At 36.3% G+C, this 17,513-nt stretch overlaps 1 pseudogene across 1 annotated transcript; it reads right to left on the reverse strand.

The window, feature by feature from the left end:
* Positions 1–2,454: 2,454 nt before the first annotated feature.
* On the reverse strand, positions 2,455–17,163 carry LOC308634071 (F-actin-capping protein subunit alpha-1-like; annotated as a pseudogene). The gene is made up of 7 exons: positions 17,130–17,163; positions 12,811–13,016; positions 9,119–9,198; positions 7,638–7,716; positions 5,652–5,723; positions 3,187–3,249; positions 2,455–2,801 (listed from the first exon to the last, which is right to left on the reverse strand). The product of its transcript is annotated as an F-actin-capping protein subunit alpha-1-like (transcript).
* Between the last annotated feature and the right edge of the window lie 350 nt (positions 17,164–17,513).

Consider the following 17,513-nt stretch of genomic DNA (forward strand, 5'->3'; position numbering starts at 1 on the left):
TGTGTCAAGGTTTGCCAAGTTATCTCATGAACTTAGATGAGTCTAGCATCTAGAGCTTTGGTTGATTATAAAACAGAACTGGAACTAGAACTAGGCAAACAATAGAGACAAACACGAAGGCTCAGATGAAACAAATAGCCTTCAGCAGTGTCATTTCAAACCCAGATATAGAGTTGAGGCCTCATAGGAAACTCCTTTATGGGAAGCCTTTGGCCCTGGATACCATATGGTGATTTCATCAATGTGTGCTAAAACAGGCACAATTTAAGCAATTATTCTGCTGAAGAAGGTTAAGAAAGTCAGGGGGTCTCTGCAGGAGATGGCAAGGGGGATTTATTTCCTAGCATTTACACAAGCAACCAAGGCTCTTCCTGCAAGCAGCCTGAAGTGATCTATAAGAATGATTCCTTACTCAGCTGACCTAGAAAACACTACAAAATCATCCAAGAGATTGAAATCTGCATATTCACTTTAAGAATACCATTAAACTGCTCAAACCATCAAGGATATGACTATCCAAAAAGCCATCAAGTATCTGAAAGTTGACACTTTAAAGATATTCTGGTATTACAGTGGAGTTGGTAGGTGTGCTCAGGCCAAACAATGGGGCTGGACACAGGGTTGGTGGCCTAAACAGAATGAACTTTTGTTGATATGCTCAGAGATGCAGAAAGTAGCTGGGTCCAGTGGTGCACACCCGTAATCCCAGCAGCTTGTGAGGCTGAGTCAGGAGGATTGCTGAGTTCAAAGCCAGCCTCAACAATTTAATGAAGCCCTAAGCAACTCAGTGAGGCCCTGTCTCTAAATAAAATAAAAATATGGCTGGGGATGTGGCTCAGTGGTTGAGTGCTCCTGAGTTCAATCCCTGGAACCCCCCCCCCAATGTCCCCAAAATGCAGAAAGTAATGCTGAACTTTAGGTGAAGATTCTCTGATCACTGAACAGATCCAGATGAACAAAGCACCCAACATGTACACCAGAGTTCATGGTCAGATTAACCTAATCATAAACTTCACTACAGAGATGAAAAGGAACAAATTATTCATAAATCAAAAGAGGAAGTTGGACAGAAGAAAAACATATCCCAGAAGAAACTAATAGAAAGTTAAAACAAGATCAAATACATTGAATTTCTTACCTTGAGAAGAAAGGTTGAAGAGATGCATCAAAAAGGAGAGAGGCTCAGATACTTTTAGAACAAAATGGGTATATTTCTATTGAAATACCTGATACAGAAGATAGTGTTGTATGGATGGATAGTATGAATGACAAATAATACAAATATATTATATTTGAAATAAACAAAAATGCTTACACAGCATTCACTTGGAAACAAACTCTTGCTTGACTGTATTACTGAGCAAAGAAAAAGCGGAAGCACAAACACCCTTCTTATTTGACATGTATTTGGAGACAGGTAGGAAGATACTACTTGGTTTTAAAAAACTGACCTTCCCTTAAGGCCTGGTCATAGAATTGTAAACAATGTAAATGAATCTACCATTACCAGTTGTCCTATCATATCTATGTCACCTGTGTATTCTGAGATCACATACATACCTGACAATATATCTGGGAAGGGTTGCTATATCACAGTTACACTTTGTTTCTTGGCAGGCAGGACTGAGGAAGAGTAATTTGGAACACGTTTTACATCCTACTTAGAAAACACTAGTATTCCCTTAAATAACAGGTTACAGTAGAAAGATACTGCCTGTAAGTTACGTTTTCACTTTGGTTCATCTTAAGTTTTTGTGATTTACAGAGTTGATTCATTTGCTTATAGTATAAACCTGCCACAAAGTGTTAAAGCACAAGATATGGATTATTCCTTCAGCATCTTCATTTTCAAGTTTTATACTCTACTACATCCACAGTATGTCCGTAGTTCTTGTATACTTAAAAAAATAATACATGAATAAAACTATTCTAAAAATGCAGATGTCTATACCTACAATGGTACTAAGTGGGAAGAAGACAATGAGGAAACGAAGAAAGCAAACATATTCCATGTGCAGGGAATGTGGTTCAAGTTTTTGGATTTAAAAATGAGTGCCCCCCAGAGAAGCTGGCTGTCATGGAATTTCCAGAAAACTTCTTTGCCCCCCAAAATGGACCTGAAAAGCCTCAATCCAAACTTTTGAAAACTATAGTTATGAGATGCTATAAATGATGATCAAAGCAGTCAGAGGGAGAAGGATGAATGTGTCTTCCATTTAGCTCCGATTTGTAGTAGAGCCTCCTTGGCTGTTGGTGGATCAGTCAAAAGCACTGAAGTACCAGAAGTGCTTTGGAGCACAGGGTAAAAGTACTAAGCATATTATCTGTCTAAATCAGTAACAGGATTTCATGGCTAGGAAAATTTTCTAAAGAGTAAAATGACCCCAGAATAGATGGATCTTTCTTCAACACTAATTGTAGCAGAATTAACAAAAAGGATTTACAAGTAGATATAGTGATAACAGAAAAATACAAGGCAGAGAACACAAAAAGATGAAGTCAATGCTATAGGTTCAACAGTATTTCATGAGGCTAAAAAAATCTGTTAACTTTGAAAGCCCTAGCAAAATATCACTCTTGTTTATAAATCACTTATTTATCATATGACCACATGTTGAATCCTTTTCTTTCTACATACTGAAGAATCCTACAGTCAGCCTTTAAGCATTCTGCATTTCTTTGCCAATCTTGTAGCTGAGTATCTTGTTCCAGTCAGTTTTGGTGCAGGTAACTGGAAGCTGCCGGTGCAAGGCCTTGAATGTGGTGTCTGACATTGTTTGGTAGTTTTCACTAATTGCAGTCTGCAACAGATAATTGAAGGTTAGTTACTTGAACAGAAATGGGTTGGTTGTGAATAGGAAAGTAACTCATTAGTCAAAAGACATGCTTACATTACAAGAGTTAGACTTGTAATGGATAGATTATATTATTTCTAGTGAGCAGGATAGATTATATTATTTCTAGTGAGCTCCTCTTTAAATTCTGAAGTGAGCCAAGAAGATCATCTATATTGTTTAAACTAGAACTATGGTCTCTTCCAAACTTGAAACCTTAATTTCAAGCAGAATGCCAGATTAAAAGGTCTGACTCAACAGCATAGGCATTCAAGTTAAAAGAGAGAAAGGACTAACAAATATATTAACAGAAAAATATAGCACTAGAAAAATTAGTTCCAAGTCTTCTTACCTGATATTCATTTTCTGCACTCTCTATGATTTGAATAAACTCCTTGGCAGTTTGGACTTCATTCTAATGGAGAAAGAGGAAGAAAAAAATGAATGAATTATTCGGTTCCTTTTTTATTGGTTGAGTACAGCAAAAGGGGTGTTCTGCCACTGAGCACAGCCCTTTTTCTGAATTTTTAGACATGGTTTCACTAAGTTATCAAGGCTGGCCTTGAGCTTGCAATTCTCCTGCCTCTAGATTCTGGAGTTGCTGGGATTATAGGCGTGTGCCACTGAAGCAAGCAGTGCTTATATATTTAAAAATTCATTTGTGCTGGATACAGTGGCAACTCCAGAGGCTAAGGCAAAAGGATCAAAACTACAAGGCCAGCATTGGCAACTTAGCAAAACCCTGCCTCAAAATAAAAATTTTGAAAATAAATACAAGGGGCTGGAGATAATAGTTCAATGATAGAGCAAATCCCTGGGCTCAATCTCTAGTATCACAACAAACCCGCAAGCACTAAGTAAAATGATGCTGAAAAGTTGATCCATATTAACTAACTCTGATATGATAATTCCTAGTTTACCAAGCATTCCAGTGCACATTACCTCCTTTGATTCTTTGGATTATCCTGTGAAATAAATAGTGTATTATCATCACCTTCATTCTGCAGACAAAAATAGAATCTTCTAAAATGATATGACCAAAATTATACAGCTTTTGAATGGTAAAAATAGAATCTGAATCCAGGTCTTCACCAAAACTGAAAACCAGACAAACAAACCCCATGTACTTTCCAGTCTATCACAGATAGACTGAAGAGATCATTACTGTGTCTTTAAATCTTAATGCCCTGAAAAAATATTTTTGCTTTAAGATGAAATGAACAGGGGTGGGGTTGTAGCTCAGCAGTAGAGAGCTCGACTCACATGCACAAGACCCTGGGTTCAATCCTCACCACCACATAAAAATAAATAAGTGGAATAAATGTGTTGTGTCCAACTACAAATAAAATAAATATTTTAAAAAGATGAAATGAACAATGCCCTCAGGGCCGCACCCCAGGACCTTTGCTTGCTAAGCAAGTGCTCTGCCACTGAGTTACATTCCAGCTCGATGTCTGCCTTTTCCACTCTTTTTTTTAAAAATATTTTTTTAAGTTGTAGATGGACACAATACCTTTATTTTATTTGTTTATTGTATGCGGTGCCAGGAATCAAACCTGGTGCCTCACACATTCTAGGCAAATGCTCTACCACTGAGCCACAGCCCCGGCCCTGCCTTTTCCACTCTTACTCTCATGTTTCTACAATACAGTTTCTAAGAAACTTCATGATGTGCAGTGACTTTACCACTGTGAGGGTTACAGACTGTATGAAGCTGATATGAGAATCCAGCTGTCTTTTATTAAGGCAGATATTACACAATTTGTGAAGACATAAATTAATGTTATTCTTTTTACTTTTTTTTTCTTTTGCTTTGGAAAGTTAGTTATCACCCACAAAAAAATGTTTCTATGTTGCTAGATGTGGTGGTGCATGCCTATGATCTCAGCAACCTGGAAGGCAGAGGCAGAAGGATCACAAGTTTGAGGCCAGACTCAGCAAGGCCTTAGCAACTTATCGAGATGGTGTCTCAAAAAAAAGGGGGGTGGGGGTGGGGATATGATTCAGTGGTTAAGTGCTCCTCCTGGGTTCAGTCCCTAGTGGGGGAAAAGGTATACTCATACATTGCTGTTGGGACTGCAAATTGGTACAACCACTCTGGAAAGCGGTATGGAGATTCCTAAGAAAACTTGGAATGGAACCATCATTTGACCCAGTTATCCCACTCCTCAGAAATATTCCAGATGACTTAAAATCAGCATACTAGAGTGACATGGCCACATCAATGTTCATGGCAGCTCAATTCACAATAACTAAGTTATGGAACCAACCTAGGTGCACTTCAACAAATGAATGGATAAAGAAAACACAGTACATATACATAATGGAATAATACTCAGCCATAAAGAAGAATGAAATTATGGTATTTGCCAGTAAATGGATGGAACTGGAGACTATCATGCTAAGTGAAATAAGCCAATACCAAAAAATAAAAGGCCAAGTGTTCTGATATGTGGATGCTGACTCACAACTGGGGGGGTGGGCAGAGGTTCACTGAATTGGAGGAGGGAGTGGGCTGGGAATAGGGGGAAGGGAGGAGAGTTAAGAATGGGAAAGATAGTAGAATAAATTGGACATAACTTTCCTATGTTCATATATGAATACATGACCAGTGTAACTCCACATCATGTACAACCACAAGAATGGGAAATTATACTCCAGGTACGTATAAGTCAAAATACATTCTATTGCCATATATAACTAAACAAACAAACAAAACAAAAACAAATAATGGATGGATTGCACTCCAGAGCAAAACAAAATATTTTAAAGTAAAAAAGAAAAAAGTGAAAAAGACATTAAATATTGTATACTCACCCAAACAGTTACTAAATCTTGTACATCTTTATGACTAACCAACTGAACATTGCCATCTTCATAATAGTGAACCTGTGTGATGAAGTATTTGATCAAGTTTATGTTTATGTTTAGTTCATATAGAATCCTATTACTTAATGCACAGATTCATGCTTTAAGCTATCTTTTAAGTTGACAATCCATGTTTAGCAATTCTGAATAATTAACACAATCAATGATAATTCATAGCGGTATCAACATAAAATTCACAGAATATTTAAGTTTAAGAATTCTTTTTTTAATATTTATTTTTTAGTTGTAGTTGGACACAATATCTTTATTTTATTTATTTTTATGTAGTGCTGGGGATTGAACCCAGGGCCTCACATGTGCTAGGCAAGTGCTCTACCACTGAGCCACAACCCCAGCCCAGTTTAAGAATTCTTTGGTCTTGATGGTGCATGCTTGTAATCCCAGTGACTTGAGAGGCTAATGAAAGAGGATGGAAAATTTGAGGCCAGTATTAGCAACTTAATGAGACCTTGTCTCAAAAAATAAAAAGGGCTGGATATAGTTCATTGGTAAAGTGAACCTGAGTTCAATCTTGTACAAAAGAAAAAGAAACAAAACCTCTTTCCTTACCAGATAAAATTTAAGTTCAAAAAACATTTGTGTGCGGCTGTGGCTCAGTGGTAGCATGCTCACCTAGCATGCATGAGGCACTGGGTTCAATCCTCAGCACCACATAAAAATAAATAAAATAAAGTCCATGAACAACTAAAAAATTTTAAAAACAAATAAAAACAAAAACAACAAAAAACATTTGTGTTTTTGATTCCAGGCACTGGGCCAGACATTATGACTACAAAGATAAATAAGATCCCACTTTAGAAATATTAAAAATAATAAAAAGCATGGAAAATTAGTTTCTTTTTGAAAACCAAGGAGTTTTAATGGATCCTAATACTTAATATGTGAGACAAGGCCATACAAATATCATCAATATGCAGGAGGTACATAGATCTGACTGGCAGGAAAAACCTAATTGGGAGTTAAAAGAAAATCACTGAAAACCAAATATTTGATGGGAAATTACACTATAAAAATAAGTGTGACATAGGCCAGATGCAGTGGCACATGCTTGTAATCCCAGGAACTCTGTAATGTGAGGCAGAAGGATCTTGAGTTCAAAGTCAGACTCAGCAATTTAGCAAGGCCCTAAGAAACTCAGCACGACCCTGTAGCTAATAAAATAAATCACTGAATTTCTTAGAGCCTTCATTTTGCTGAGGCTGGCTTTGAACTCTAGATCCTCCTATCTCAGTCTCCTGAGCCACTGGGATTACAGGTGTGTGCCACTGTGTCTTGCTAGGCCTAAATATCTTAATGTCTCTTTCAAATAATTTTCATTGTGACTTTTAAAAGATAATAAAAATGAAGTAAGCCTTCTCCCAAAGTGTGACCAGAAATTCTGTATTAAAAAGTGTACATGTATAGGGCTGGGGATATAGCTTAGTTGGTAGAGTGCTTGCCTTGCATGTATAAGACCCTGGGTTCAATCCCCAGCACCCCCCCTCCGAACGCACACACAAGTATAAAACAGGGCTGGGGGTGTGGCTCAGCAATAGAGAGCTTGCCTCGCACGTGTGAGGCACTGAGTTCACTCTTCAGCACCACATAAAAAAAATAACCAGCAAACAGTATTCTCTACATAATTATCTTTATCAACCCAAAATAGATCTCTGTTTAACCCCCTCCCCAGGAAAGCTTTTATTTCTACTCACTTCCATTCACCTCTCTTTGCATCTGCATATAAGTTAGTACTTATTTTAATTCTACAACAATGACTGACTTGCATGTTTATTTTAAAATTTGAAGTTTTATTTATTTAGGCAGTGCTGGAGATTGAACCCAGGTCTTATGCATATTTGGCAAGCACTGAGTCATACTCCCAAACCAAAAATATAAACGTTTCTACCATGATAAATGAACATGTTTGAATCTTACCTGAATCCTGAGTACTCCAACCACCTGGGCTGTAGGTGGTGTAATAGTGAACTTCCACTCTGATCTCCAACGACCATTCCTATTAAAACATACACATACAGTGCTGCAGAATTAGCAGTAGGCACAAGAAAGAGGTGATTTACCACTGAGGCCAAAAAGTTGAAAAAAATTTTTGAGGGGTTGGGGAGGAGGGGACCAGTCATTCCCAATTTGATAAACCCAAGGCATACTCAAACCTAAGTCTGGAACCAAGTGGCCTGACCATAAATGTTTTCTAAATTATCTGGATTTCCACTTTTCCTTAGTTTGCTTTGAAGTGAACCATGCCCATTCTGTTCATGGTATGCTCTTCTGAAAATGGACAGGCTGCTGAGTTACATAATCAACTCAAATATTACTAACCCTTACCCAAGTAAAACTCAATAATTTCAACTGGGCACTTTATATTAATCATTTGTTCTCACTCAATATAAAAGTACTTTTTAAAAAGATATGGCTATAGAATCTTAGAATTGGAGCTGGGTATGGTGACACATTCTTGTAATCTTAGTGACTCACAAGACTAAGACAGAAGGATTGCAAGTTCAAGACCAGCCTCAGCATCTTTGTGAGACCCTGTCTCAAAATAAAATAAATAAATAAATAACAAGAACTAGGGATGTATCTCAGTGGTAAAGCACCCCTCGGTTCAATCTCACATATTGGAGAGAAAACAAAACAAAACAAAACAAAACAAAAAAAAAAACAAATTAGAATTGGAAGGAATCTAAATGATGTCTAAATTCATAGATGGAGAGCTAAAATCTTGTAAGTAAAAAAATTACCTTGCTGAGGCAGGAGGATTAGAAGTTCAAGGCTAGCCTCAAGAATTTAGCAAGACCCTCAGCAACCTAGTGAAATCCTGTCTCAAAAATAAAAAGGACTAGGATGTATGTAAATTAATAAATGTTGGGAGCAGCGAATGAATTGTATAATCATTGAGCTGTCCCTGCTGGGAACTCTCTGCGCAAAGGCCTAGATTTGAAACTGTCCAGCTGCTGTGGTGATACCCTGTTCAAAGGGAAATTCCATGCTAGCCAGGGACTTATCATATCTTAACCTTGGGTTCTAATGACAGCTGTCCACAGGTGGAGAATTTTGAGCACAAGCTGATAGTTCTAATTGAGCTGTTTATACCCTCCACTTTGGTTCTGTTTATCTTTAAGAAACTTTCTTACAACGAATCCTTTTGAGGTTAAAACCTATATAATAAACATGGTGAACTGGCTCTGGGTTGTACATCCCTCATCAGGGGATGGAGAACCATGGGGCCCTAGCTTTTTCTCTATTTGTCTTGTCTCCATCTCCTTATCACCTGGTCTGGTATCTGAATTAAGTGCTGTGCAGTTTGCAGCAAAAAAAAAAAAATCTCAAAATGGATAAAAATTGCTGATTTCTCTACAAAATAATTAGATGCAAAAAAGAGAATATCTATTTCTTACCAAAAGTTTTTAGGCTGAAACTGGTGGCTTTCAATACATGCCATGATAGTCTGTTGCACATCTATAGTTTTAGAATAAACATATTGGGGGAAAAAATCAAACTAGAAATACACAATTAATCTAAATGCCAGACAATGCACATAAGCAATGTATTAAATCCTTGAGACAGATAGAACAAGCAAAACATAGCACTCACAACCAGATCCTGTTAAATTCTTTATATATATATATATATATATATATATATTTAGTTGTAGTGGACACAATACCCATATTTTATTTTTTTTATGTGGTGCTGAAGATCGAACCCAGTGCCCTGTACATGCTAGGCAAGCACTCTACCTCTGATCCACAACCCCAGCCCTAGATTCTGTTAAATTCTAACAGAGACAGAGTTACAATGAATAGAGGAAAATATTGCTCCCGGCTTAGAGTTTAATGGAGGTGCCATTTAAGCTGAGCTTTACACAGCAGATAAGATTCTGATAAGCAGAGACTGAGAATAAAGACCAGTAAACAGTTCAGGCATGAAATCAAGGGTTTGTTAAGTGAATGTCAATTAGGTCATCATGTTAGAGGGTATGTGTAAAGTAGACTAGTGGGAGACAAAATGGTAGATTTAGACCATACAGTAGTATATATAAGTAAAAACTTTAGATTTCATTCTACAGGAAGCAGAAACAGAGTAAAACAACATGACCAAAACTATTATATTGGGAGAATATGACCAGCACTATTATTTTTGGAGAATGACCAGTACTGCTATACAGGAAAAAAGGGAAGAAAAGCTGGAGGCTGGTTAGAAGACCACATAAATTAATTTAGGTCATAATCTAGGGTAGTATCAAATGGTAATGAAAAGGAAGGGTTCCAGACAGAATGCATAAGTTTAGCAATATATTGTAACTGAAGGGTTAAACAAACAAACGGACAAACAAAAACAAAAGGAAGGGCCAAAGTATTTGTACATCTGAATGACTGGAAGATGGTGGTATCAGTAACAAACTGGGAAATCTAGATGGAAATGTCTAGCCAGTAGTTACAGAAACACCAGCTCTTCCTTACAGTAGAAATAATTGGAAACAATTACTAGAGGAATGCAAAGAAGCCATCGAATTTTAGAGTTCACATAATATGTTTTCCCATATTATTTTCTATTTGCTCTAATAAAACTGGCAAAACTACAACAAAATAAAAGAAAAGGCATGTTTATCATCCACAAAAGGTAAAGCTGAAGTTAGTTCATAGGTGTTTCTGTTCAAGGTCTCTTAAGAGAATAAGTGGTGAAGATAAAACCAAAACACATCGTTTTTCTAACACTAAGTCTGTGTTACTTTCCCTATATTTAGTGGGCTATGAACTTTCAAGAGTATTTTAAAAGTTTTTGGATATTAGAAAATTAGAGACAAAGTAAAAAGAGTTAATAGGTATTGATAATGGAAGTCTAAGCAAAAGATCATTTCTATTTTCTGGGCTCAGTATGAAACAGCAGCAGAAGTCAAGGACCACAAAAATGTTCACTGGATCAAGTGATTCAGGAACCATTAATACTCTCAGAGAGAACTTTCTATAGGATGGAGACTAAAGTAAAACTCAAAGGCTCATAAGTGGATGAGTAATGAGGACATGGCACTAGTAGGGGAAGAAGGCCCAATGATTTGGAGGGTAAGGAAGAAAACAGAGGAGAAACAGCAAGATGAACAGAAACAACTCAGAGGAATTATCATGATTAAAGTTTTATCTCCATTAAGCACAGGAAAAATAAGAACATTTCTAAGTAATGAGAACTATATAAGAAGAAAAAACAAAGTCATATGGAATTGTCTTAAAGTACACAGGATAGTATGAAACCAAGAGTAAGAACCTTTCTTTCTCAAATTCAAGTATAACAGAAAAGTTTTTCAGTGTGGAGGGAAGAGAAAAAGATTTTATGTCAGACTCACACCTAATAAAACATTGGGGATTAGATGCTCATCTAGGACAAATAAGAATTGTCTGAAAAATGCCACATAGAAAATGTGATAGGTAATAATGAGTTGAAATTACTAAAATAGATTACTAAGCAAGACAGCTAAGAATACAGAAAACTAGTGTACAGTAGACACCATTAGAAAAATTCCAGCACTGTGTTGCTCATTTGATAGCTAAGGGAAGTGAAAAAAGACCCCTGAGGTTATTTGCCATTGAAACTCTCCAAATTAAGAATGGGGAATGACAAACTTTGAATAGGTAACAAATGACAAATTGAAAGTATATTTAGGATCGAAAAGCCAATTTCTAAAAGGAAGTGTATCAAGTCTCCCACTGCAATACTGGGTTCCAAAAAGAATTCTGTACTGGTATCCACCAAGATGGGTTTTCTCCTTTATTAAATAAATAAAAAAAAACAAATAATTAAATAAATAAATAAAATAATAATGTTATCTACCATTTAGGCAGGGCTTATGTTGTGCCACTGTTTTAAGCACTGTAAATGCATCATTAACTCATTTAATCCTCACATCAATACTATGTGGTAAGAACTATTTCCATTTCAAATGAGAAAATAGACATAAAACTATTAAGTCATTTACCTAAGGTCACACAGCTAGTTAGGTGGCAGGGCTAAGACTCATACCATTTATTAAAGTTTAAATGTAAGTGTTCTTAACTAACTTTCTATATTGCCATTTCACTCATCATCATCACATATTTAAAATACTCAAGTTAATGTATTGTTTTGAGAATTGCTTAGAGATTAGATTTTCAGCATTCTCATTAAACAATAAACCTGTTAGGTAATGCATGTTAATTAGCTCAATTTAGCCATTCCACAGTGAATACATATTTCAAAACATCATGATTTTATTAATTGATATAAGTTTAAAATACAATAATAAAAAATTATTAAACATTCTGAGGCTGGTGTTACAGCTCAGCTGGTAGAGTTCTTGTTTTACATGCACAAAACCCTAGGTTCAATTCACAGCACTACCAAAACAAACAAACAAACAAATAAAAAATTAAACATTCTATACATATTTTTTCTTGTCACAATATTATAAAGGGGAAATCATGTAGAGCCAAATTTATCTGTTAGATCCCAAGAGATAGTAAAAAATAAAAATAAAATTACTCTGGATTTCTAAAAGTGTTTATTTCAAAACAGTTTTGATTATCTAGTGAAAAATATCTTAACTATGCAGAAGTAGTTTTTTGTATAAATGCCTATGCCAAAAAGACACAAATGTGGACAATAGATCTCCCAACAATTTTAACATTTTTTCCTAAGTCTAAGTTAAAGTATTTAAAAACTTAATTTTTGAAGGAAGGCAATATTTTTTCATAAGTAAGATAAATATGAAATAGAACATATAGAAATTTAAAATTATTATGCATTGTGATTTTATAAATAAATTTTTCATGTATTTATACTCCTTTCAAAAATGGTTTAGGGGGCTGTGGTTGTGGCTCAGTGGTAGAATGCTTGTAGTATGTGTGAGGCACTGGGTTCGATTCTCAGCAACACAAATAAATAAATAAATAAATACCCACTGACAACTAAAAAATATTTAAAAAAAAATTTAGGGAATAAAGTACAGAGACCATAACTAAGAAAGAAGTGATGTTTGGTTGGCTAAAGTTCCCAAGTGATAAGGTAAATGTAAGAAATATAACACTCTGATAATGAAACAGGCAGACAGTTACTTAACAGTACAGAAGCCATTGGAATAATGATCTTTCACATAGACTCTTAAAGCATTGTCATAGGATTCTCTCCAAGACTTCAAACCTCCATCTACTTCCTCTGGTTAAGGGTCACTTGCTTCTTTCCATAAGTGATCAAACTTAAAGGAAATTTTGTTTCTTGGATCTAAAAATTGGCTATTACCCAGGTCACCATGTTCTGTAATTAAGACTTTCCAAAGAAGAATTAAAATTATGAGTAACTATAAAAAATATAGTTATCACATTTTGCAAAACAAGTAAATAAAATTGAGGAAAGCAGTTTTTCATTAAGTCAAATTTCTCTTTCATATTGATTTTTTCCAAGTCTCACTTTTATTCTTATGAAAATATTATATTTATGGTAAGTCAACTTTATCCTATAAATTGCCCCCCTCCTAAACACCCATCATTTCTTGGTTGGTTTAATATTTATGTAAGTACTCTTGAACACTTTGGTATTATTTTTTCTATACTTTATGCAAAATTTTCAGAGTCACTATACTGAACATTTAAAAATATATAAAGGTAAAAATCTCCTATTTTCCAAATAGCAAATTCCTAAAGGAACTTAAAGTAGCCTACATTTCAGTATGAATGCTTTTATTTCCCCATTGAATAAAAATGTCTCCTGTTATTCTTACCAAAATGAATTAGAGACAGCTGGAAAACTTTTAAGATCTCTTGATTTTCTCTCTTCATATTAGGGGCATCTCTCTCTCTCTCTCTCTCTCTCTCTCTCTCTCTCTCTCTCGTCAAAGATAACAACTAGTATCAGCAGAAAGAGAAAAGAATTTCCTAATGTGTAGAATATTTTTAAAAACTTTGAAAATCAAGACATAAATTTATTCAGCACTTAATATACATCTGCTTTAGTTTCTATCATCTCAACTACGTGTCAGGCATAGTCTGTCTGATGGGTGTATTTTTCATATATTTTTTTGATCTTTTGAAAATATGTGAAAAGGCCATTTGTTGGGCATGTAAGCTGGAAATAAGCCTACTTGCCTTTGTGCAGGATCATAGGGCTCCACTCACTGGTCTGTATATTTGTGGTTTGGAACACCAACCACAACCAGCCCCATTACCATGGTAACCTGGCCACACTCACGTGCACATTGTGTTCCTTTTCTTTCTGCTTTTTGCCAGTGAACTTTCAGCCCATTGGATGCCACTTGTAAGTGTGTTGCTTGCTCACTGGATTATTATGGCCCTCAGCTAAATTTACTAGGTAACAGACTATGCATAAAAGGCTTCCCTATGCAATAACAATGTGGAACAACTTCTGTGAAACTGGTCACCAGAAGCCTCTTTTTGACTTTGTCACCACAACCTACTCAGCTCTTCAGTGGGCTTTGGCTGGACCAAGTGAGCCCACAGGCATTGAGTACTCTTCTTCCTAAAACCAAAAAATGTGTGTGTGTGTGTGTGTGTGTGCGTGTGTGTGTGTGTGTGTGTGTGTGTGTGTGTCTGTGTGTGTGTATTTGTGTACAATTAAAAAAATCATGGATACTTTTAAGCCAATTAATACTGCTACCAGGTAAAAATCCCATCAATAAAGGTGCCTCTGAAAAAAACATACGACTACACAAATCATACAGATGCTTTTTTAAGTAGATGCTACTCAAGTTTTATAATGTTATATGTTGCTCACTGTCATCATATAACTATGCTGAACCCTTTTTTTTGATATACGAAATACCATAAGTAACATTGCCTATTATATATTAGGTGACTTATCAGTACGTGTTAACTGAATGCAAGTATTAAACTTTTTATGACATGGTATTAAAAGGATATCAGTACCAATGACTAAGAAATAAACAAAAAAAATCCCTGAAATCTTTAATAATCTCATAGTTATTTTTAAAATTCTGTTGGTAATTAAATTCAGCCTACAAAGAAAAAGCATGAAGTTGAATCTTTCATTTAAATTCCCAAAGTGGAAATTTTTACTAGAGTGTAATAATATATTGTGGCATATTCATACAACATGTAGCAAAAAATAACAGTAGTAATAAAAACATGGATCTGTCTTCAAAATATTATTAACATAATGAAGCCAGATTAAAAAATAAAAACACATATGATTGAATTCATTCTAATCTATTTAAAAAGTTCAAGATCAGACAAAACTAATTATGGCATTTAGGAACACCTGATTGGATGAGAAAATTATAAAAAAAGCAGTGACTACCATAAAAGTGGGGTACCTTTTAAAGAGATATGATGAGAAAAGTGCTGACAGTGTGCTACCTTCAACACACATTATGCTCAGTGATGGTTAAATACTGGTGTTCTGTAAATTGTATATTTTTTATTTATATGCATTTTCTGATTGAGTTACAATTCACCATAAAGAGGACTTAAAAAAGAATCATCAGGCAAAGAAAAAAGAAGGGTAAAGTTATCAATAAAATAAGTCTAAATGGTCATTCTAGTACCCAGTTCAAAGAAAAAAGGACAATTTTCAAATTCTGTAAGGGTATAGCAGAATACACCCATAACACCAGGTTCTCAGAAGAAGAGTGAGGTAGGAGTAGCAGTGAGATTATTCCAGACTTTAATAGTAATACTAAAAGCTAAGCAACACTAATTTCCAAAATAGAATTCAACATTCAAACAAATTATCAACAACATGTCATAGTAACATACTCCTATATATACCAAGGTAAAAAATCTTATCTCCCATATATTCTTTCTCATTAAGCTTATGTGGGTTCTGCTATTGTAAAATGAATATAAATATCAATAAAAGAAAAATCTGGAATATAAGAAATGAAGGAACCATTATGGAAGAATGGCCAAAAGACTGCCCAGAATGAAATGAAGGGAAAATATCACCAGTCCACATTTAGGTCAGAAAAATAGAAATATTACCAGTCCACAGTCAGGTCAGAATGCCCTGGGAGAAACTGTCTCAAGAAAAGAAAATTGATACAATGACTGAGGGAACTAAAAATCTTGAGAGAATATTTGGAAAACTGGTAGAGAGTTTGAGAATCAAAACATAGAAAACTATACAAATAAGAAAACAAGGTAATTTTCTAATCAAAAACTTCCTCCAGAGCCAATCTTGAGCAACTTAAGAGCTATAATGCCTGCAACTCTTAGCAGGCAATACAAACGTGCACGTGACAATGTCCCAAATGGGTAAAACTGAATATAATCTAAAGTACTTCACCAAAAATTTCCCAAGGTATTTAAAATGTTTCTGTGGGAATGTACATTAATTCTATTAAAAATTAATAATAAAGTAATAGAAATTGTTTTTATACTTCACTAAAATGGTCAAATTTTCTTACACATATTTTATAAGCAAAGGGTATACCACAATTGTTGAGTTCAACAATATAATATTTGCCAAGCAACTAGAAAACAAGCACAACATATGAATGCTACCTAATAGGACTAAAGCAAAGGACAAGGATTAGATGCTAGTCCTGCTCTAAAATATCCTGAAAAAAATATGGATCTGAGCATGAAGATGATTTGTCAATACTACCTACACTTAAATACTATTTGCTACCACAAAGTAGTAATGGGCGTATATTGCTTTATGCTGCCAACAACATAGACCTACCTGGTAACTGAACTCACACTTCATGATAGAAGTACTATCTAAGCATTTCTCCCTTTGCCTTTAATTCAGGTCAGAGTTCATTACCACCACTCAGCACACTTCCACATTGATTTTGTCTCCTTACAGAATTGGACTACACATGGCAGAAGATCAGTTTAATACTTTAGAACCTGGTGCACCAATGAGATGACAATCATTCCACCCAGTGTTTTAAAAAGCATGACTTGAAATTTGCCCTAAGGGAGCCAATGCCCACTTTTAAGAATCAGGACATTAGAAAATCTGAATTTCGGAATGCCTGAGAAAATGTTTTTACCTTTAAAACACACTACTGCCTTCCTTTTATAGGAATTTAATGTATGAAGAATTATATTCCAGGTGCAGTCTTTTTCTCTCCTGAATCCCTCCTGGGGACAACAGATGGATCGCAGCAGAGTTTGAGAAAGGACTGCGAACTGAATCCAGTTTTATGACCACAACCAACCCTTCCTTCCAGGACCTGCAAAAAAATCAAACAAAACATACTAATTCGAGAAAATGCCCTCCAGGACCAACAGGCAGCAGAGTCCCTGCCGCCGGCCATGGGGACATGGCTGAGCCTTGGCTGAGAGCAGGGAGGACCCTGCTTCCTGTAGGACTTCAGGGATGGACAGGCACCCCACCCTCTGTGGGCCAGCCAGGTCCCTCCCCCAGGTCTCTGGTGGCTGCTAGCCCAGCACTGACCTTCTGGAGGCCCAGGACCAGCAACCCCCGCCATTTCTGATGGTTCTCTTTGCTGAAGATTTCCAACCTCCGCTGTGCCAGCTGCGTGGCCAAGGTACCCACAGTGGAGCTGGGGCAGCCGGTGGGCCAAGCCGCGGCAGGCCGGTAGCCACACAGGCAGAGCGCAGGCCAAATGTGTCTCAGGCCACCGCCTCCAGCCTGGGCCATGACTGTGGCCAAGGAGCTCAGGGGTTCTTCCTGCGCCCAACTGGCCTTCACCTCCCAGGAAGCGCGGGAACCCTGAACTCCAGCCGCCTGCAGGGCCCTCTATTCCGCGGAACTGGCCCCCTTCTCTGTGACTCCTGTTTTTTCTGGGCCCCCAGCCCCAAAAGTGTCCCACGGGCT

This window comes from Spermophilus citellus (genome assembly GCF_964194105.1).
Source record: "Spermophilus citellus genome assembly, chromosome: 15".
NCBI lineage: Eukaryota > Metazoa > Chordata > Mammalia > Rodentia > Sciuridae > Spermophilus > Spermophilus citellus.